Source organism: Schistocerca americana, chromosome 9 (assembly GCF_021461395.2).
Source record: "Schistocerca americana isolate TAMUIC-IGC-003095 chromosome 9, iqSchAmer2.1, whole genome shotgun sequence".
Lineage (NCBI taxonomy): Eukaryota > Metazoa > Arthropoda > Insecta > Orthoptera > Acrididae > Schistocerca > Schistocerca americana.
In genome coordinates this window covers 52008212-52029234 of record NC_060127.1, presented here as the reverse complement: position 1 = coordinate 52029234, position 21023 = coordinate 52008212, and positions in this window count along the sequence as shown.

Here is a 21023-nt window from a genome sequence, read left to right as displayed (position 1 = left end):
CACACAAATAAAGAAAAGATGTTATATGGACATGTGTCCGGAAACGCTTAATTTCCATGTTAGAGCTCATTTTAGTTTCGTCAGTATGTACTGTACTTCCTCGATTCACCGCCAGTTGGCCCAATTGAAGGAAGGTAACGTTGACTTCGGTGCTTGTGTTGACATGCGACTCATTGCTCTACAGTACTAGCATCAAGCACATCAGTACCTAGCATCAACAGGTTAGTGTTCATCACGAACGTGGTTTTGCAGTCAGTGCAATGTTTACAAATGCGGAGTTGGCAGATGCCCATTTGATGTATGGATTAGCACGGGGCAATAGCCGTGGCACGGTACGTTTGTATCGAGACAGATTTCCAGAACGAAGGTGTCCCGACAGGAAGACGTTCGAAGCAATTGATCTGCGTCTTAGGGAGCACGGAACATTCCAGCCTATGACTCGCGACTGGGGAAGACCTAGAACGACGAGGACGCAGCAATGGACGAGGCAATTCTTCTGCGAATGGTTCATCCAACAATGTGTCAATCCTAATTTCAGTGCAAATGTTCTCTTTACGGATGAGGCTTCATTCCAACGTGATCAAATTGTGAATTTTCACAATCAACATGTGTGGGCTGACGAGAATCCGCACGCAATTGTGCCATCACGTCATCAACACAGATTTTCTGTGAACGTTTGGGCAGGCATTGTTGGTGATGTCTCGATTGGGCCCCATGTTCTTCCACCTACGCTCAATGGAGCACTTTATCACGATTTCATACGGGATACTCTACCTGCGCTGCGAGAACATGTGCCTTTACAAGTACGACACAACATGTGGTTCATGCACGATGGAGGTCCTGCACATTTCAGTCGAAGTGTTCGTACGCTTCTCAACAACAGATTCGGTGACCGATGGATTGGTAGAGGCGGACCAATTCCATGGCCTCCACGCTCTCCTGACCTCAACCCCGTTGACTTTCATTTGTGGGGGCATTTGAAAGCTCTTGTCTACGCAACCCCGGTACCAAGTGTAGAGACTCTTCGTGCTCGTATTGTGGACGTCTGTGATACAATATGCGATTCTCCAGGGCTGCATCAGCGCATCAGGTATTCGATGCGACGGAGGGTGGATGCATGTATCCTCGCTAACGGAGGAAATTTTGAACATTCCCTGTAACAAAGTGTTTGAAGTCACGCTGGTACGTTCTGTTGCTGTGTGTTTCCATTCCATGATTAATGTGATTTGAAGAGAAGTAATAAAATGAGTTCTAACACGGAAAGTAAGCGTTTCCGGACACATGTCTACATAACATATTTTCTTTCTTTGTGTGTGAGGAATGTTTCCTGAAAGTTTGGCCGTACCTTTTTGTAACACCCTGTATGTTCCAAAATCCCACGTCGCTTATTTGTGGAATCTGAGAGAATTCTGTTTCTCTAGAGGCCTCCCCTGAGAGGACAATAAATGTCAGACCGAGCGCAAGGAAAAAAAAAAAAAAATGGAAGGAAATAAATCAAAGCGCAGCAGTTTGGTTGTCTCCCGAAACTTGAGTGACGCATTCTTATCACGCATCAGAGATTTATTTTGGCTTCGGAAGGGAGCGATGACAGGCGTGACGTAAGATAAAAATGTATAATGAGGGAGTGGGTGGGCGGCTGGAAGTACGACCATTGTGAATACGACGTGGCGAAGCACGAGTTCCCCCCTTTTATTATTATTTTTAATGACGCACGAATACATTGCAAACTTCTCTCACACGTGGCGCCGACTCGCAGTTAATGAGACGGATGCTTGCCGAATGTAGCTTTCAGTATTCACGGCGTGCGGGGGAGGGAGTAGAAGGGGTGGTTACGAAAGCGACACGCAAGCTCGAGGGGGCGAAATTCCGGCCCGGAGCAAATGATATATCGAGGAAGGGGGAAAGACGTGCGATCGTATTTGCGCCGCTGATAGCGTAATGCTTGAGGGTGGCGAGCGAATGGATGGGGTTGTGCCCGAAAAGGGTTGGACACGCGCGCACACCACTTTTGTTTCTGACATCGGCGCCGACCAATAGCGTTGCGATGACTGTGACGTCATTAAGAGCTCGGCAGCCAAGTACCTCCTACCGCCCAGCCAGCGTGGTGCCCGTGGGCTTTTGTTCTCGCCTGGGTACACACACGCGTACGAGTCCATTGTTTTGCATTTTTCCGTAATGGCGTCGCGCGAGGGAAACGCGTATTGGGGGAGGGGTGCGTGCGTATCGATACGAAAGTGCGTGTGTCTGGAGAGCCCGACGGGGTGTGGCCTTTGCCGGACCAGCGACTGGAGAAGGCGATACGTCGTAAAGCTCGGCGATGCAATGTTACGGGGGGAGTGGGGGAAGTATTTGTTGATATACGGTGTAGGAGGTGTGTCCACGCGCCAGCTGGGCTAGAAACTGATGCCCGCTGCCACTCCCCTTTCTGGCCACCGCCAACCGAAGAATTGCGACCACGCTTCGCTTTCCCGCAGCGCTGGTCCTCTGTCGGACGGTGAAGTGGTCCTCATAAATGCCGGTAATCGAGACGCAGTTGGTGACTTTCTGCACGATGAGAAACCACTAATATCTACACTGGTATACAAAATTAAAGCAATAAACGTAAATTTTTCTAGTTTGCGTTCATATTTCCACATAAAAGTGTAAACAGGTGATAGGAAAGTAGAAACAATGTAAAGAATACAGAACGTAAACAACTGCAATATGTAGAACAGTGGTCGCAATGCAATGTTCTTCGTTTTTTCCAGCTTAACAGATCTGCACACGCTTTTCGAAAAATGACTCTGAACACTATGGGACTTAACATCTGACGTCATCACTCCCCTAGAAATCTGAACTCATTAAACCTAACTAACCTAAGGACGTCACACACATCCATGCCCGAGGCAGGATTCGAACCTGCGACCGACGCTTCTCGACAATTGGTTAATGTCCTCACTACGGGGTATGACCACCTCTGGCAACAACAGAAGCCTGACAACGACGGAGGATGCTTGAATAACGTCACCAATGTCATGCTGAGGCAATAAAGCCCGTTCTTCCTGGCCGGACGGAGTGGCCGAACGGTTCTAGACGCATCAGTCTGAAGCTGCGCGACCGCTATGGTCGAAGGTTTGAATCCTGCTTCGGGCATGGATGTGTGTGATGTCCTTAGGTTAGTTAGGTTTAAGTAGTTCTAAGTTCTAGGGGACTGATGACCTCAGCTGTTAAGTCCAATAGTACTCAGAGCCATTTGAACCGTTCTTCCTGCGGAGCTGCTCGCGAATCTTAGAGAGAGATTGGTGGATGTTTACGTGATGCAACCCTAGTGCATTCCAGACGTTCTCTATAGTATTCAAATCAGGAGAGCGAGCAGGCCACGCCATGGGTGCAGTATCTTCCAAGAAAACATCAATAACTCGTGCTCTATGAGGTCGACCATTATCATCCGTCAATAAGAAGTCTGGGCGCACGGCACCTCGCAACAACCGTACATGAAGTCCCAAGACTTCGTCTCGGTATCTGACAGCAGTTAAACCTTTCCGATTCACCGTAAAATTTCATGAAGAGGCGTTCGAGCGGTCAACATAACCCCTTCCCACACGATTAGCGATCCTCGTCCATTTCGGTATCTTTCTACAACATTCAGGCCCCTAGATCGTGTTTCACATTCCCTTCAGATGCGAATCCCGACCAAATCGGCACTCATCTGTGAAAACAAAATTGGCCCACTCTTCGACTGTACAGGTGGCATGTTAACGACTCTACTCTAGCTGTTCGCTTCTGTGAAGATGTGTGAGAGGCAGGTCTCCGACAATAAAGGCCACTCTGTCGAAGCCTTCTGAACACCGTTTGCCTCGACACAACTCGTCCAGTGGCTGCTGCGAGGTCGGATACCAACTGCTACGCAGTACTAACGCGGTACCGTCTTGCCCTTACAGCCAAATAACGACCCTCTCTTTCTGATGTCCCACTTGGTCGCCCAGCCCTGGTCTTCGGGATAAAGTTTCGGTCCTATTAGCTGTCGCCACATCCGAGAACAACAGAACGTCTCACGTCAAGGGGAGACGGTGGCAGTCTTGCATTGATATTTTTGTAAACCCATGTCTTTGCCATTTTTTGTTCCAATTCATTGAAATTTTGCTCACTTATGTATAGATATGTAATATGCTTTTTAAAAAAAAAATTCAGACTTTTCAATAACAATCTACTGCAATGAGATAATCTTGAATTTTATATTGCATTATTATTTTAAGGTACACTTTCTCATAATTTCGAGGCAAATTTGTCAAATTTTTTTAATGGTAAAATAATCTACACTAATAGGTGTACAATTAAGTGCAGTAATTTTTTGGTAAATTAATGCTATTATTTTCTGTGATATTTTGGATTCGAACGTTTTTTACAAGCAAACTTTTCAATATATTATCAACCACAAAACTGTGTATAATACCTCGATTAATATTTTGTTCCACTTAAATATTGCTTCAAAGTAAAAGAATAGGTGTGCCAAATTTCATTGCAATCCTTCCAGTAGTTTCTGAGATATGTGTTTCTGAAAGCAGAAAACCTTAAGTTGCAGAAAAATCATTTTAAAGTTTGAAATGTAAAAAGAAAAAAACTATAATACCTGCCCATATCCATATTCCATTTCTTCCTCATCATCCTCTACAGCTCTTTTAGCTTCTCTGCTCCTTTGCCTGGCAATTTTTTGTATGTTCTGAAGTCTCCCCCTTCGCGATTCTTTGCTTATCGATGATCTGCAGTATCTGCTCAGTGAAGACTCCAGGTGTAAAGCCCAACTTGCTGAGGATGTGAAGTCTTGCCACATTACCATCATTAAACACTGCTGCAGCTTCCAAAGCAGAGATCTTCACCACCAAATTGGAAACAAACACAGTCTTTGGACATCTTTTCCAAATAAGAGCATTGAAACTTTCATTTGGGTTCTGTGTTTTCCCACGCAGACATTTTTCTAGCAGTTCTGGTGAAGCCAGTGCTCTAAAAGTTGGTTTAATGGCCATTGAAACCTCATAAGGAAGGTTATTTTTATGGGTATAAGCTCCCCACTTTCCTTAATTTTCAAAAATTTGCACCATTCATCAGAACAGAGGCCATGTTGAGGTGTGGTGTCAGTCGACAAGTAATGAAACCATATGGCCCATACTGCTTTCCTCATACTGTCCGAGCTTGTGAGGCTACTTCTAATTGCAACACCATAATAGACTTGTGGGCTGTCAATTCTCTTCTTTGTTAGTCTTTTTTTACCTCTCAGTGGCTTCCCATCCTCTAGAAGCATGCCTTTATTGTCTGTAACAAGTCTTCGGAGTCGTCCACCCTTCCTCTTCTGAAAATGGCCTAAGCACTCCAGTTTCTCAATAGTGCAATCTTTTCCATAGGGCTGACTTTCAACTACATTCTTGAAAGCACTAGACTCTCCATCTCCTAAATACTGTACGTATCTTACTCCATACTTTTACAAAGATCTATGGAAAATGAATTTCATACCTGCAGCTTCCATCCCACCACTGGAGCCTGCATAATTTCTGCTACAAACAGCCTTATGGGTTTCTTGCCATTCTGTTTCTTTACCTGCATCAATATATTTCTTGTGCAAGGAACATGCAGAACAATATTTGGACATCACCTCTAAGTCTAATACTTTTCCAGTGTCGACACTAATGATTGTTGAAACTCCATGCAGTGAAGTATGCCCCCTCTTCATCCAGGAACTGTCACAGGAAACTGCTATATCGTTGCTATTAGTTGCTTCACAATTTTCTTGAATTGCCCTCAGGACTGCCATTTTCATGCTCTCTTCACTTACTCCTGCAACTGCATTGAGGAGAGCAGTATTCATTGTAGAAAATTTTAGGGGAGGACCAGGCATGTTCATAATACCACATAAAAGGTTTCCACCATCTCTTCCAATCCCTATACATCTTAGTCCATGAGCAAATCTCATATTGGCTTCATAGATTCTATTACTAACCTTTGATGTCTTGAATGGTCTGTCAGCATCACAGTTTAGACACAAAATGTGCAATGTGCAAACCAATCCTTCTTTCTTTCCATCATCAACCACATCCACATTTCCTCCACAAACAGAGCACTTGCAGGATTTTCTAAGTGCTTCTGCCACCATTTCCAGATCCACAATTCTGAAAACAGTATTTCAGTAATGATTGGTTCCTTCTGACACAATCCCTGTCCCAAGTTTTACTTTAGATGCACTTGGAGACAAGCTAATATTTGCATCTGCAGGCCCGACCCTAACCTCAATGTCAGTTTTTCGCTTTATATTGGAAATATGGGACTTCATATATTTTTTAAATACTTTACCAGCCCTAAGCATTGTAAAAAGGGATCAACAGATTCAACCTTGCACAAAGAATGGCACAATAAATCAAGCGTCACTCGATTTCCACTGAACAGCAACAAAACTTGTTTGCAACACTCCACAGCCTTCTATACCACACTGAGTGGACCAGAAAATGTCTCCACAGCTTTCTTTACAACACTGCTGTTATGTATACAAAAAATCACAGCCTTCTAAAGCTATATTTTCTAGGTTCACAGGCCAAATTCTGCAATAAAATTTTTCCTCCATTTGGTACATTGAAAAGCGGGCTTGGCGCATTACACTGCTTATGGTTTTAATTTTTTTATGCCATAGTTCGAATTTCAAGGGAAAAAATTGGGATAATAATCTCAATTATATTTACTATCAAATAAGCAAATAAAAATAATTTGTAAATTTTTCGTTATTTCTGCCACCATCTCTCCTTAAGCCGTCGGGCCACATGAGTTTACTATCATCCTTCTTCCATTCTTCCTATGGCCCTCCACCGTAGAGAGTCTGGTAGGCGTCTTCTCTGTGCCATACTGCACAGTCTGTGACTGTGTACACAGTGATAGTGGATGTGTGACTACCCGACAAACAGTACTCTGTTTGACAGTTGTCATTATGTCACCAAAAAAAAATGGTTTAAATGGCTCTAAGCACTATGGGACTTAACATCGGAGGTCATCAGTCCCCTAGAACTTAGAAATACTTAAACATATCTAACCCAAGGACATCACACAAACACCCATGCCCGAGGCAGGATTGGACCCTGTGACCGTAGCAGCAGCGCAGTTCCGGACAGAAGCGCCTAGAACCGCTCGGTCACATAGGCCGGCACTGACGTCATCGTTGGGGTAGTTTTCCGTTGATCGAAATTCCATCTTGCGTGTAGAACACGATCGTACGCACGTATGTCGACAGTTTGTATCATTGTATCGAGAATAAAGCACAGGATGGGGAAACAGCGGTTTGTAGCTTTAATTTTGGATACTAGTGTATTCTTACATCGTACGACATTATTATAAATTACATTAACGAACACAAACTAAGGATAACTTTCATGAAGAAACGCGTAGGTTACTACTAGGTTGGTGCATTAAGTTCGTAGCGTTTTTATCTTGCATTTGTTATGCCGGTTGCTATGGGTTTATTTATAGACTGCAATTTTTTTATTTGTCTCGAATGAAAAACAGCCCACAGTTGCACTGATTATGTTTGTTCTAAATCTTTACCATGGTTTCAGCTATAATAATATAGTATTCTTCAGAAGTCATGAGCTTTTAAAAATGAAAAATATCTTAGTCCAGCGGCTGTGGCAAGATCAATAAAATAAAATGACTTCAACAGACATAAGTCTGTTTCGATCAGAAGTAAAAACTTATGACTTCTGAAGAAGGCTATATTATTATAGCTGAAACCATGGTCAAGGTTTAGAATAAACATAATTAGTGTAACAATTTCGTAACGGTTGCTGGTGTTGCTGCCATGATGAAAATATTTTTTTATTTGTAGTTCACTGTTGCTATTTGAGTCTGCATATTGCCATTTTGTCGTTTGGAGATGGTACGTGGAGCTGTGAACGCTAGAAAATAGGAGTGCCAGTTGAAGAAGCCGGCCGGTGTGGCCGTGCGGTTCTAAGCGCGTCAGTTTGGAACCGCGTGACCGCTCCGGTCGCAGGTTCGAATCCTGCCTCGGGCATGGATGTGTGTGATGTCTTTAGGTTAGTTACGTTTAAGTAGTTCTAAGTTCTAGGGGACTGATGACCTCAGTAGTTAAGTCCCATAGTGCTCAGAGCCATTTGAACCATTTTGCCAGTTGAAGGAACCAGAACACTTGCGACATATTCTTCTGTTTGACGGGTGACAGCTGTGGAGGCGACCGGAAACATTTGCGCGGTGTGTGGGGATAATGCCGATGGGCAGAGCACGACAAGATAGTACACAACTGGCCATTAAAATTGCTACACCAAGAAGAAATGCAGATGATAAACGGGTATTCATTGGACAAATATATTATATTAGAGCTGACGTGTGATTACATTTTCACGCAATTTGGGTGCATAGATCCTGAGAAATCAGTACCCAGAACAACGACCTCTGGCCGTAATAACGGCCTTGATACGCCTGGGCATTGAGTCAAACAGAGCTTGGATGGCGTGTACAGATACATCTGCCCATGCAGCTTCAACACGATGCCACAGTTCATCAAGAGTAGTGACTGGCGTATTGTGACGCGCCAGTTGCTCGGCCACCATTGACCAGACGTTTTCAATTGGTGAGAGATCTGGAGAATGTGCTGGCCAGGGCAGCAGTTGAACATTTTCTGTACACAGAAAGGCCCGTACAGGAACTGCAACATGCGGTCGTGCATTATCCTGCTGAGATGTAGGGTTTCGCAGGGATCAAATGAAGGGCAGGGCCACGGGTCGTAACATATCTGAAATGTAACGTCCACTGTTCAAAGCGCCGTCAATGCGAACAAGAGGTAACCGAGACGTGTAACCAATGGCACCCCATACCATCACGCCGGGTGATACGCCAGTATGGCGATGACGAATACACGCTTCCAATGTGCGTTCACCTCAATATCGTCAAACACGGATTCGATCATCATGATGCTGTAAACAGAATCTGGATTCATCCGAAAAAATGACGTTTTGCCATTTGTGCATCCAGGTTCGTCGTGCGTCATGGAGTGCACCATCGCAGGCGCTTCTGTCTGTGATGCACCGTCAAGGGTAACCGCAGCCATGGTCTCCAAGCTGATAGTCCATGCTGCTGCAAACGTTTTCGAACTGTTCGTGCAGATGGTTGTTGTCTTGCAAACGTCCCCATCTGTTGACTCAGGCATCGAGATGTGGCTGCACGATCCGTTACAGCCATGTGGATAAGATGCCTGTCATCTCGACTGCTAGTGATACGAGGCCTTTGGGATCCAGCACGGCGTTCCGTATTACCCTCCTGAACCCACCGATCCCGCATTCTGCCAACAGTCATTGGATCTCGACCAACGCGAGCAGCAATGTCGCGTTACGATAAACCGCAATCGCGATAGGCTACAATCCGACCTTTATCAAAGCTGGAAACGTGATGGTACGCATTTCTACTCCGTACACGAGGCATCACAACAACGTTACGAGGCAAAGCCGGTCAACTGCTATTTGTGTATGAGAAATCGGTTGTGTATGAGAAATCATGTCAGCACTTTGTAGGTGTCGCCACCGGCGCCAGTCTTGTGCGAATGCTCTGAACACCTAATCATTTGCATATCACAGCATCTTCTGCTGGTCGGTTAAATTTCGCGTCTGTAGCACGTCATATTCGTGGTGTAGCAATTTTAATGGCCTAGTAGTGTAGTTTCTCGTTTTAAGGAGGATCGTTTTCTTATTAGCGTCTCTTCATGTTCAGGAAGACCTTCGAGGTTCGATGAAGATCGTTAAAACGTATTAATCCACAGTGATCCATGTCATTGTACTCGACAACTGGCAAATGTGATGAACTGTGATCATTCCACCGTAGTGCGACATTCGCACATAATGTGGAAGTTTGAAAAATCCAGTGTATGGGTACCGCATGATCTAAGCCAAAATCACAAAAATCAGCGGGTGACCATATGTGCATCTCTGTTTGTTCGTCATCAGTCGGCTTGTGAACAACGCCAACTATTTCTGTACTGTACCATCACTAGCGACGAGAAATGATGCCAGTATCCTAACATAAGGAAAATAAAAGAATGTTTGTGCCCGAACAAAGCTGTGACTCGCCGTACAAATATCTGCGCGCTACCACTGAAGATTATGTTATGCATCTGGTGGGTTAGCGACGGTGTGGTGTACTACGAATTTATTGTCAACAACCGAGACGTCTTGCAGAAGGCAGCGAAGAACAGCAACCAGGAATACTATGTGATGCTACTCCACGGTACCGCTGTAAATAGGCTGTTCAGGTTTTCTCGTATGTTGGTAACGCCACGTAGCGCTCTGTATGAAAATCACTGACTGCTGTGTGACGTCTGCGGCTGGTTTGCATTATTGGAATATTCGTTATTGTAGTGTTGGGCAGTTGCAATGTGAACATCGGGTAGCGTTGCGCAGTTGGAGGTGAGCCGCCAGCAGTGGTGGACGTGGGGAGAGTGTTGTAACACTACATGTCATGAACTGACATACATATATGGTGGTCCATTGATAGTAACCGGACCAAATATCTCATGAATTAAGCGTCAAACGAAAAAACTAAGAAGAACTAAACTCGTCTAGCTGGAAGGGGAAACTCAGATGGCGGTATGGTTTGCCCGCTAGATGGCGCTGTCATAGGTCAAGCGGATATCAACTGCGTTTCTTTTACATAGCAACCCTCATTTTTTATTACACATTCGTGTAGTACGTAAAGAAATATGAATGTTTTAGTTGGACCATGTTTTTCGCTTTGTGATAGATGGCACTGTAATAGTCACAAACGTATAAGTACGTGGTATCACGTAACATTCCGCCAGTGCGGACTGTATTTGCTTCGTGATACATTACCCGTGTTAAAATGGACCGTTTACCAATTGCAAAAGGTCGATATCGTGTTGCTGTATGGCTACTGTGACCAAAATGCCCAACGGGCGTGTGCTATGCTGCTCGGTATCCTGCGAATGTATGCTGCTCGCTATCCTGGACGACATCATCCAAGTGTCCGGACAGTTCGCCAGATAGTTACGTTTTTCAAGGAAACAGGAAGTGTTCAGCTACATGTGGTTCAAATGGCTCTGAGCACTATGGGACTTAACTTCTGTGGTCATCAGTCCCCTAGAACTTAGAACTACTTAATCCTAAGGACATCACACACATCAATGCCCGAGGCAGGATTCGAACCTGTGACCGTAGCGGTCGCGCGGTTCCAGACTGTAGCGTCTAGAACCGCTCGGCCACCCCGGCCGGCCGGGCACAAGGGAAATTACGGGACGATGACAGATTTTTTGCACGCGTTCTATTTAGCGACGAAGCGTCATTCACCAACAGCGGTAACGTAAACCGGCATAATATACACTGTTGCGCAACGGAAAATCCACGATGGCTGCGACAAGTGGAACATCAGCGACCTTGGCGGGTTAATGTAAGGTGCGGCATTATGGGAGAAAGGATAATTGGCCCCCATTTTATCGATAATCTAAATGGTGCAATGTATGCTGATTTCCTACGAAATGATCTACCGATGTTACTACAAGATGTTTCACTGCATGACAGAATGGCGATGTACTTCCAACATGATGGATGTCCGGCACATAGCTCGCGTGTGGTTGAAGCGGTATTGAATAGCATATTTCGTGACAGGTGGTTTGGTCGTCGAAGCGCCATTTCATGGCCCGCACGTTCACCGGATCTGACGTCCTCGGATTTCCTTCTGTGGGGAAAGTTGAAGGACATCTGATATCGTGATCCACTGACAACATGCGTCAGCGCATTGTAAATGCATGTGCGAACATTACGGAAGGCGAACTACTCGCTGTTGAGAGGAATGTCGTTACATGTATTGCCAAATGAATTGAGCATTTATTGCACGAATGTGGTATTTACAAGTAATCACGCTGTAACAGCATGCGTTCTCAGAAATGATAAGTTCACAAAGGTACATGTGTCACATTGGAACAACTGAAATAAAATGGTCAAACGTACCTACGTTCTGTACTTTAATTCAAAAAACCTACCTCTTACCAACTGATATTTCTTTACGTACTACACGAATATGTAATAAAAATGGGGGTTCCTATTTAAAAAAAAACGCAGTTTATATCCGTTTGACCTATGGCAGCGCTATCTAGAGGGCCAACCATAGCGCCATCTGGGTTCCCCCTTCCAGCTAGACAAGTTTCGTCCTTTGTAGTTTTCTCGTTTGACGCTTACGCTTATTTCGTGAGATATATGACTTTTGGAGACTATTAAGGTAAATACATTATTTGTTCTCTATCAAAATCTTTCGTTTGCTAACTGTACCCATCAGTAGCTAGTGCCTTCAGTAGTTAGAATCTTTTATTTAGCTGGCAGTTTTGGCGCTCGCTGTATTGCAGTAGTTTGAGTAACGAAGATTTTTGTGAGGCAAGTGATTCGCGAAAGGTATAGGTTACTGTTGGTCAGAGCCATTCTCTTGTAGGGATTATTGAAAGTCAGATTGCGTTGCGCTAAAAATATTGTGTGTCAGTTTAGTGATGATCAGAATAAGTAAAGAGAGAACTGTCTGAGTACGTTCAGTTTTGCTCAGCTGTTTGAAAATCACTGTCATTTTTTACATACAGAGGGGAAGTTTCAACGCCCGCCCGCTTCTGTTAGACTCACAAAAAACGCTACACGGGCTGGGAAGTCGGTCCACACCCACCTTATACACCTGATATTGTGCCCTCAAATTTTCACCTTTTCCACTCTCTATCGAACAGCCTTCAAGGAACATCCTTTCCGGATGAAAATGTGCTCCGAGCGTGCTTCGATGAGTTCTTTGCCCCAAAACCACGTGATTTCCACGGTCGCGAAATCGCAAAGCTACCCAAGCGTTGGCAGACTGTTGTAAATATGAATGAGAATATAATTTTGATGACTGAAGTCTTTGTTATGTATATATGTTGTGTTTATTGAACTTAGAATAACGCTACGAACTTATGCACCAACCCAGTATATACACTCCTGGAAATGGAAAAAAGAACACATTGACACCGGTGTGTCAGACCCACCATACTTGCTCCGGACACTGCGAGAGGGCCGTACAAGCAATGATCACACGCACGGCACAGCGGACACACCAGGAACCGCGGTGTTGGCCGTCGAATGGCGCTAGCTGCGCAGCATTTGTGCACCGCCGCCGTCAGTGTCAGCCAGTTTGCCGTGGCATACGGAGCTCCATCGCAGTCTTTAACACTGGTAGCATGCCGCGACAGCGTGGACGTGAACCGTATGTGCAGTTGACGGACTTTGAGCGAGGGCGTATAGTGGGCATGCGGGAGGCCGGATGGACGTACCGCCGAATTGCTCAACACGTGGGGCGTGAGGTCTCCACAGTACATCGATGTTGTCGCCAGTGGTCGGCGGAAGGTGCACGTGCCCGTCGACCTGGGACCGGACCGCAGCGACGCACGGATGCACGCCAAGACCGTAGGATCCTACGCAGTGCCGTAGGGGACCGCACCGCCACTTCCCAGCAAATTAGGGACACTGTTGCTCCTGGGGTATCGGCGAGGACCATTCGCAACCGTCTCCATGAAGCTGGGCTACGGTCCCGCACACCGTTAGGCCGTCTTCCGCTCACGCCCCAACATCGTGCAGCCCGCCTCCAGTGGTGTCGCGACAGGCGTGAATGGAGGGACGAATGGAGACGTGTCGTCTTCAGCGATGAGAGTCGCTTCTGCCTTGGTGCCAATGATGGTCGTATGCGTGTTTGGCGCCGTGCAGGTGAGCGCCACAATCAGGACTGCATACGACCGAGGCACACAGGGCCAACACCCGGCATCATGGTGTGGGGAGCGATCTCCTACACTGGCCGTACACCACTGGTGATCGTCGAGGGGACTCTGAGTAGTGCACGGTACATCCAAACCGTCATCGAACCCATCGTTCTACCATGCCTAGACCGGCAAGGGAACTTGCTGTTCCAACAGGACAATGCACGTCCGCATGTATCCCGTGCCACCCAACGTGCTCTAGAAGGTGTAAGTCAACTACCCTGGCCAGCAAGATCTCCGGATCTGTCCCCCATTGAGCATGTTTTGGACTGGATGAAGCGTCGTCTCACGCGGTCTGCACGTCCAGCACGAACGCTGGTCCAACTGAGGCGCCAGGTGGAAATGTCATGGCAAGCCGTTCCACAGGACTACATCCAGCATCTCTACGATCGTCTCCATGGGGGAATAGCAGCCTGCATTGCTGCGAAAGGTGGATATACACTGTACTAGTGCCGACATTGTGCATGCTCTGTTGCCTGTGTCTATGTGCCTGTGGTTCTGTCAGTGTGATCATGTGATGTATCTGACCCCAGGAATGTGTCAATAAAGTTTCCCCTTCGTGGGACAATGAATTCACGGTGTTCTTATTTCAATTTCCAGGAGTGTAGCTGATTGAGCTGTCAGTCGTATTCAGGAACTCTTCAAGCTGTCCCGTGTAGTCTCTTCAGCCATCGTCAAACGGGACGCGGTTGTTATCGCCAAGCACGCGTGACGTGGTCTCCGCCGTGGTTTCCGGTCGGTCTGAAACGACCTGCTACATCTCACGGAATATAACGTCTTCCTCAACATGATTTGCAATTTCAGCGTTCTCCAGCGGCAGTTGCCGGCTTTATTTGGCTCCCAAACCACACGGTTTCTTTACGAAAAGTGATGGGCGTAAAATACCTGCGTCAACTCTATTAGCGATTGTCGAAGAAGAGCAGAGAAAATCGCGAAGGACATTCTGGACTCGTCGTCGGTTCGACCAGTGAATTGCTGGTAGAGCAACACTGCAACGAAACGATCCGAGATACATACTGACAGAAGTTATTCGTCGTCTTAACAGAATCTTAAAAACCCATTTTCGGTTTTGAATTGAATATACGTAGTTAAAGTATAGAGTTCAAAATGGTTCAAATGACTCTAAGGTCATCAGTCCCCTAGACTTCGAACTACTTACACGTAACTAACATAAGGGCATAACACACATCCATGCCCGAGGCAGTATTCGAATCTGCGACCGTAGCAGCAGCGCAGTTCCGGACTAAAGCGCCTAGAACCGCCCGGCCACCTTGGCCGGCTAAAGTATACAGTCTAACGTCAGTTTGCGCACACACAGTATCCACATTGTCGACGCTGCACTTACTACTATCACTCTCAAGTAACGTGCTTCAGTACGTAGATTTTAAGAGCTAGATTTCATTTGAACGGAACAGGAGATTAATTCGAAGCTCCTCACGATAACTCAAAACTATATTTACGCGCGCCGGCCGGGGTGGCCGAACGGTTCTAGTCGCTACAGTCTGGAACCGCGCGACCGCTACGATCGCAGGTTCGAATCCTGCCTCGTGCATGGATGTGTGTGATGTCCTTAGGTTTGTTACGTTTAAGTAGTTCTAAGTTCTAGGGGACTGATGACCTCAAAAAGTTAAGTCCCATAGCGGTCAGAGCCATTTGAGCCATATTGTATTTACGCGCAAGTCAAAAACATGAGGCAGTCCATCAAACCACTGACGAAAAATCTGTAGCAACACCCAAAAATGAGTAATGTAGAGTAATGATCAACATTTTAACATCACGCGTTAATGTACGCCCAAGATAAGCCATTGAAAATGCGAAATGCTGGTACATTAATAACCAATGTAATCGCCAGATTGATGAATGCAAGCTTGAAAATGTGCGTGCATTCTGTTCTACAGGTGCCGGATGTGAGATTGTGGATGGTATTCCGTACCTGATGCGGTTGGTACAGGCCAATACAAGGACGGCTAATGATGTCTGTGGGTGACGCTGGAGTTATCGTCCGATAAAGTCCCATATCTGCTCGCTTGGCGACAGATCTGGTGATCTAGCAGGACAAGGTAACATGGAGACACTCTGCAGAGTATGTTCGACTATAAGATCAGTATGTGGGAAAGCGTTATCCTGTCGGAAAACATCCGCTGGCGTGCTGTTCATGAATGGCAGCACAGCAGATCGCATAAGCAGACTGACGCACAGTTTTTCAGTCTTGATGCGTGGGACAGCCACGAGAATGCTCCTGCTGTCACGTGAAATCGCACCCCAGCCGTAACTTCAGGTGTAGGTCCAGTATCGACCACGCAGACGGGTCGGTTGAAAGCCATCAAGTCGCCTCCTTCTAACCAACACACGGCTGTCGCTGGCAGCGAGCCAAAACCAGCTTTCATCAAAAAACACAACAGACCTCCACCCTGCCCTCCAATTAGCTCTCGCTTGAGACCACTGAAGCCAGTGGTTTGCGGTTAGTGGAATGAAGGCTACAGTGAGTGCGGCTCGGATCTGTCCTTGAAGTAAACAATCATGTACAGTGGCTACATTTATGCCGAGTCTTTCTGCAGTATCTCAAAAAAATGGTTCAAATGGCTCTGAGCACTATGGGACTTAACATCTGTGGTCATCAGTCCCCTAGGACTTAGAACTAATTAAACCTAACTAACCTAAAGACATCACACACATCCTTGCCCGAGGCAGGATTCGAACCTGCGACCGTAGCAGTCGCGCGGTTCCGAACTGAGCGCCTAGAACCGCGAGACCACCGCGGCCGGCGCAGTATCTCAGAAGGAACATCCGGCTTCTCGTAGCCCTATTACACTACCCAACTCAGTGATATGCTGATGATGGCATCTTTGTCGCCTCAAAGGCGTTCTTGACTAACATCGACTCACAACGTCCAACCTCAAAGGTAACTAACACACACGACCATTACAGTGTATATTTGAAGAAAACCTGATTTGCATCCTCATAGTGGAGCTAGTAGCGGCATTTTATGCGACTGGCGCGAAACTTGAGTAGACATAATTTTTTTAGATATAGAAAGATGCCTACAGCATAAAAGCCAGCCAGAAGCGACTGGCGAGTGGTACATAACACTCGGGGTCTCAGTTGATACGACACGTCACTATTTCCCCTCTTCTGCCAACCTGCTCATCCCACAACAACTCTCAAACTCTTTATTGGAGACGTTCCAAACTCTGTCTTCTCCAACGGTTTTCGTCCTCTACGGCTCCATCTACAGTAGTAGCACGATCTCTTAACGTACACCATGTCATGCTGCCTCTTCTTCAGTAGTTCCCACATGTTCCTTTGCCGGCCGGTGTGGCCGAGCGGTTCTAGGCGCTACAGTCTGGAACCGCGCGACCGCTACGGGGACTGATGACCTCAGATGTTAAGTCCCATAGTGCTCAGAGCCATTTGAACCATTTTGAACCTGTTACCGACAGGTCCTGGCGCCGATTTTCCGACAACTGTACTGAGAGGTGGTTAAGTTTCGGTACGGCCACTCGTTCCATTCGGCGTGATTTGTTTACGGATAGAATTTGCTATTTTAGAATTTTTGAGTGGTTTTAGTTTCGGATTTTATTGAAGAATCACCTGGAAAGTGAGTTCGTAATAGAATGTTTTCATTTATTAGAAATGTGGTTTATATTGTTGTTACTGTGAATTATTACAACATCAAAAAAACGTTTTTGGACAATATTCTCACAAAATACCTGTTATTTTGACGCAATAACGAGTTTAAAAATCATTGCATTTCAAAACGTCGCCTCTGCTTACATATCTTACATGAGTACTAGCTGAAATTGCTAGTGACTTCGGGTACTTTTCACCGAAACTGGTTTTATATTTAACTATCGAAAGGCGTTTAAAACTTTTAAGTAACAATGCAAAGGAATTTTGTGAAGCCTGATAGTAGAATCGTTCCAAGGTTTCATGTGTATTCGGTTTGTCCGCATCACTCGGTAACGGAGCCAGCCTGCGTCTCTCTCGATTATGGTTCAAATGGCTCTGAGCACTATGGGACTTAACATCTGTGGTCATCAGTCCCCTAGAACTTAGAACCACTTAAACCTAACTAACCTAAGGACATCACACACATCCATGCCCGAGGCAGGATTCGAACCTGCGACAGTAGCGGTCACGCGGTTCCGGACTGAAGCGCCTAGAACCGCAGGCCACACCGGCCGTCTGCTATCGAATCCTTAACAATAGTAGACATTAATAAAAGATCCCCGCCATAATACTTTTAGAGTGTACTACCATATATGAAACATATTGATTCATCAGATGCATGTTATAAACTACGAGGAACTTCAATACCCGCACTCGCCACACGCTCTTGAAAAGGCTTTTTTTATTTTGTATTTAGTACCCAACTCGTTGATGTTCCTAATAGGGAATTATGCTACTTCGTCATTCGGATCTCTAAGAGTGACTAACAGCCACATTCTATGCATCTTCTTATTCTTTGACACTCTCTTAAATAACTTCCTGGGTTCATGGAGGTATGTTCCGTTTATTCAGCTAACTGAAGGCAGTTTGTTTATTGCCATAATCGTTTCGCTTCTTTTATTTCTGAAGCAAACGCATATGCGTGATCTGTATCGTCTACATCACCAGTTGCCAAAAAAGTCAAAACAAGCTTAAATGGGACATGCAGACTTGCAACAGAATACGTGAAACCCACTCAACTTGGGCATCTATTTAAAGCGGCCAGATTCTCGGATGCTGAATCCCGAAGACCAAGCACATTAGCATACAGAAAAATTTCAACAGACTCCAGCAAGTGGCAGGCTTAAATCTCACAAGAGAGCTCTTAGTATTGAGTTAAAAGAGCCCTGAAGGACTACCCGGCCTAACAAGAGATTCCTGGCAGCTATACACTTGGCTGCACCATCTGGAGAACACTGAATCGCTACACCGGGTTTAGTGCTAGGCAAGACAATAGAGATGGAAATGCCGTGTGACTAGGGCCTCCTGTCGGGGAGACCGTTCGCCTGGTGCAAGTCTTTCGAGTTGACGGCACTTCGGCGACGTACGTGTCGATGGGGATGAAATGATGATGTTAAGGACAACACAACACCCAGTCCCTGAGCGGAGAAAACCTCCGACCCAGCCGAGAATCGAACCCGGGCCGTTAGGTATGACATTCCGTCGCGCTGAAGACTCCGCCACCAGGGACGGACACAAATGTAATGAAGCGGGGCCACAAAGACAAAGCAGACGACTGTGGTGAAGACATGCAGTGGTGAAGTCAAATAAATGGAATCGTGGAGTCAAGAACATGGGGTATCTTCCCATCTGCCCCACGAGATGTACCCTTGAGGACCTAGGCCTTGACAGGAATCCAGTACTGGACGTCGGCAGATACCGGACTGCAAAATCTCACAAAAATTTTCCGGACACGAAAAGGTAAAGTGGGAATGAACATTACATTGAACAACGGGATAATGAAAACTTACAGTTCAATAACAGGTAATGCAGCTAGCAGCACAATACACATCACCATTATACTGGGTGTAGAACCAACCAGGACACCACGAGCCGTTTCCAGAACTGCGACTCATCATCAGTGGCTAATCCTGAAGCAGTCAATTGCGGCAACACCACCAGGCAGTGAAGTGTCACCCACAACAAGAGCTGTGGCAGTGACGAATGACAAAAACTCTGCGAGCAGCTCTGAGGTGAAAGAGAGTGGGATTCTAGAACCACAAACAATTGAGAACAATAAATCTATTAGCTAGAAAACAATACTTACTGATTACGAAAAGAAAACACACATTGTCATGAACACTAGAACATCTGAATTACACGTCCAACTTGAGGTACACAAAACACTTATCCCAATGCGCCCAGCCGTTACTTGCACTGATAGTCTCACATACTTCATCAGTATAAAACTATATAATCTGTGGACAGAGAAACAGCTGATAAAATTATTAGAGAATCTGATGTTGAAGTAAAATTAGCAAAGATAATTCCTGATACTCTAATCAAATACAATCTGTTCCCTACAGAGAAATTCATGGGAGAAGTATCTGAGCCATTCGAAATAAAAACTGACGCTAACACAAGGCGACATCGTATCACTTTCACTGTTTAACTGTGTTTTAGAAAAAAAAAAGTAAGGCTATGGCAACTGGAGGTGAAAAATCACCAAACTGGTAAATAGTTCTGGGATGGAAATGAAACGGAATTAAGGTAAACTGTCTGGCTTTTGTAGACAATTTTGTAAAATGTACTCATGTCTTGTGGAAAGAACAGCAAATAGAACTGGTCTCAAAATTACACTAGAAAAAAAATTATGACAAACATAAAAAATACACCAAAATATAGATAAACACAAATAGGTAAAATAGACCGAGATAGTAATTTTAAATATCTTGGAGGAAATGTGTAGCAGAATTGACTCGAAAAATTTACAAGAGATATAAGAGACAATAGAATGGAATGAACATATGTTTCGACAAAAAATATTTACAACAAGGAACGCGTTTCTGGAAAAACAAAACTAAAACTCTGAGCCACAGTTGTTAAGACTATATGTAATATCTGTTCGCACGTCAAAGCAAGAAACATTCAGATAACCTGTATACAACACATCGCAACAAATGTGACACGCAAATCAACCAATCAGTCCACGTCTTGAACAACTTATAAACACTATTTTTATCTCCATCAAATAGCAACAGTATGTTCATAATACTTTTGCGAGAACCTCGTAGGATATCATTTCCTTGAGTGTTAAATACGTAATAAATCATGTACTTAAGGTATATTATGTTTGGTTCTCTTACATGTACACAGTCCAGTCACGTTAAAGTAACCAGCACCTACGTTCGTCGTTAACGTGTAATAACCACTCACAGACGGCAGATGCAGCACTAGCAGTGGAGGATATACACTGAAGCGCCAAAGAAACTGGTATAGCCATGCGCATTCCAATACAGAGATATGCAAACAGGCAGAGTACAGCGCTGCGGTCGGCAACGCCTATATAAGACAGCAAGTGTCTGGCACAGTTGTTAGATCGGTTACTGCTGCCGCAATGACAGGTTATTGAGGTTCAAGTGGTTTTGAACGTGGTGTTATAGTCGGCTCACAAGCGATGGGACACAACACCATCAACACCTACAGTGGATTGTTGATGACTGAGAACATTGCTTGGTCGAATGAATGTAGTTTCACACTGTAGCGAAGGGATGGACGTGTACGGATATGGAGAGAACCTCAC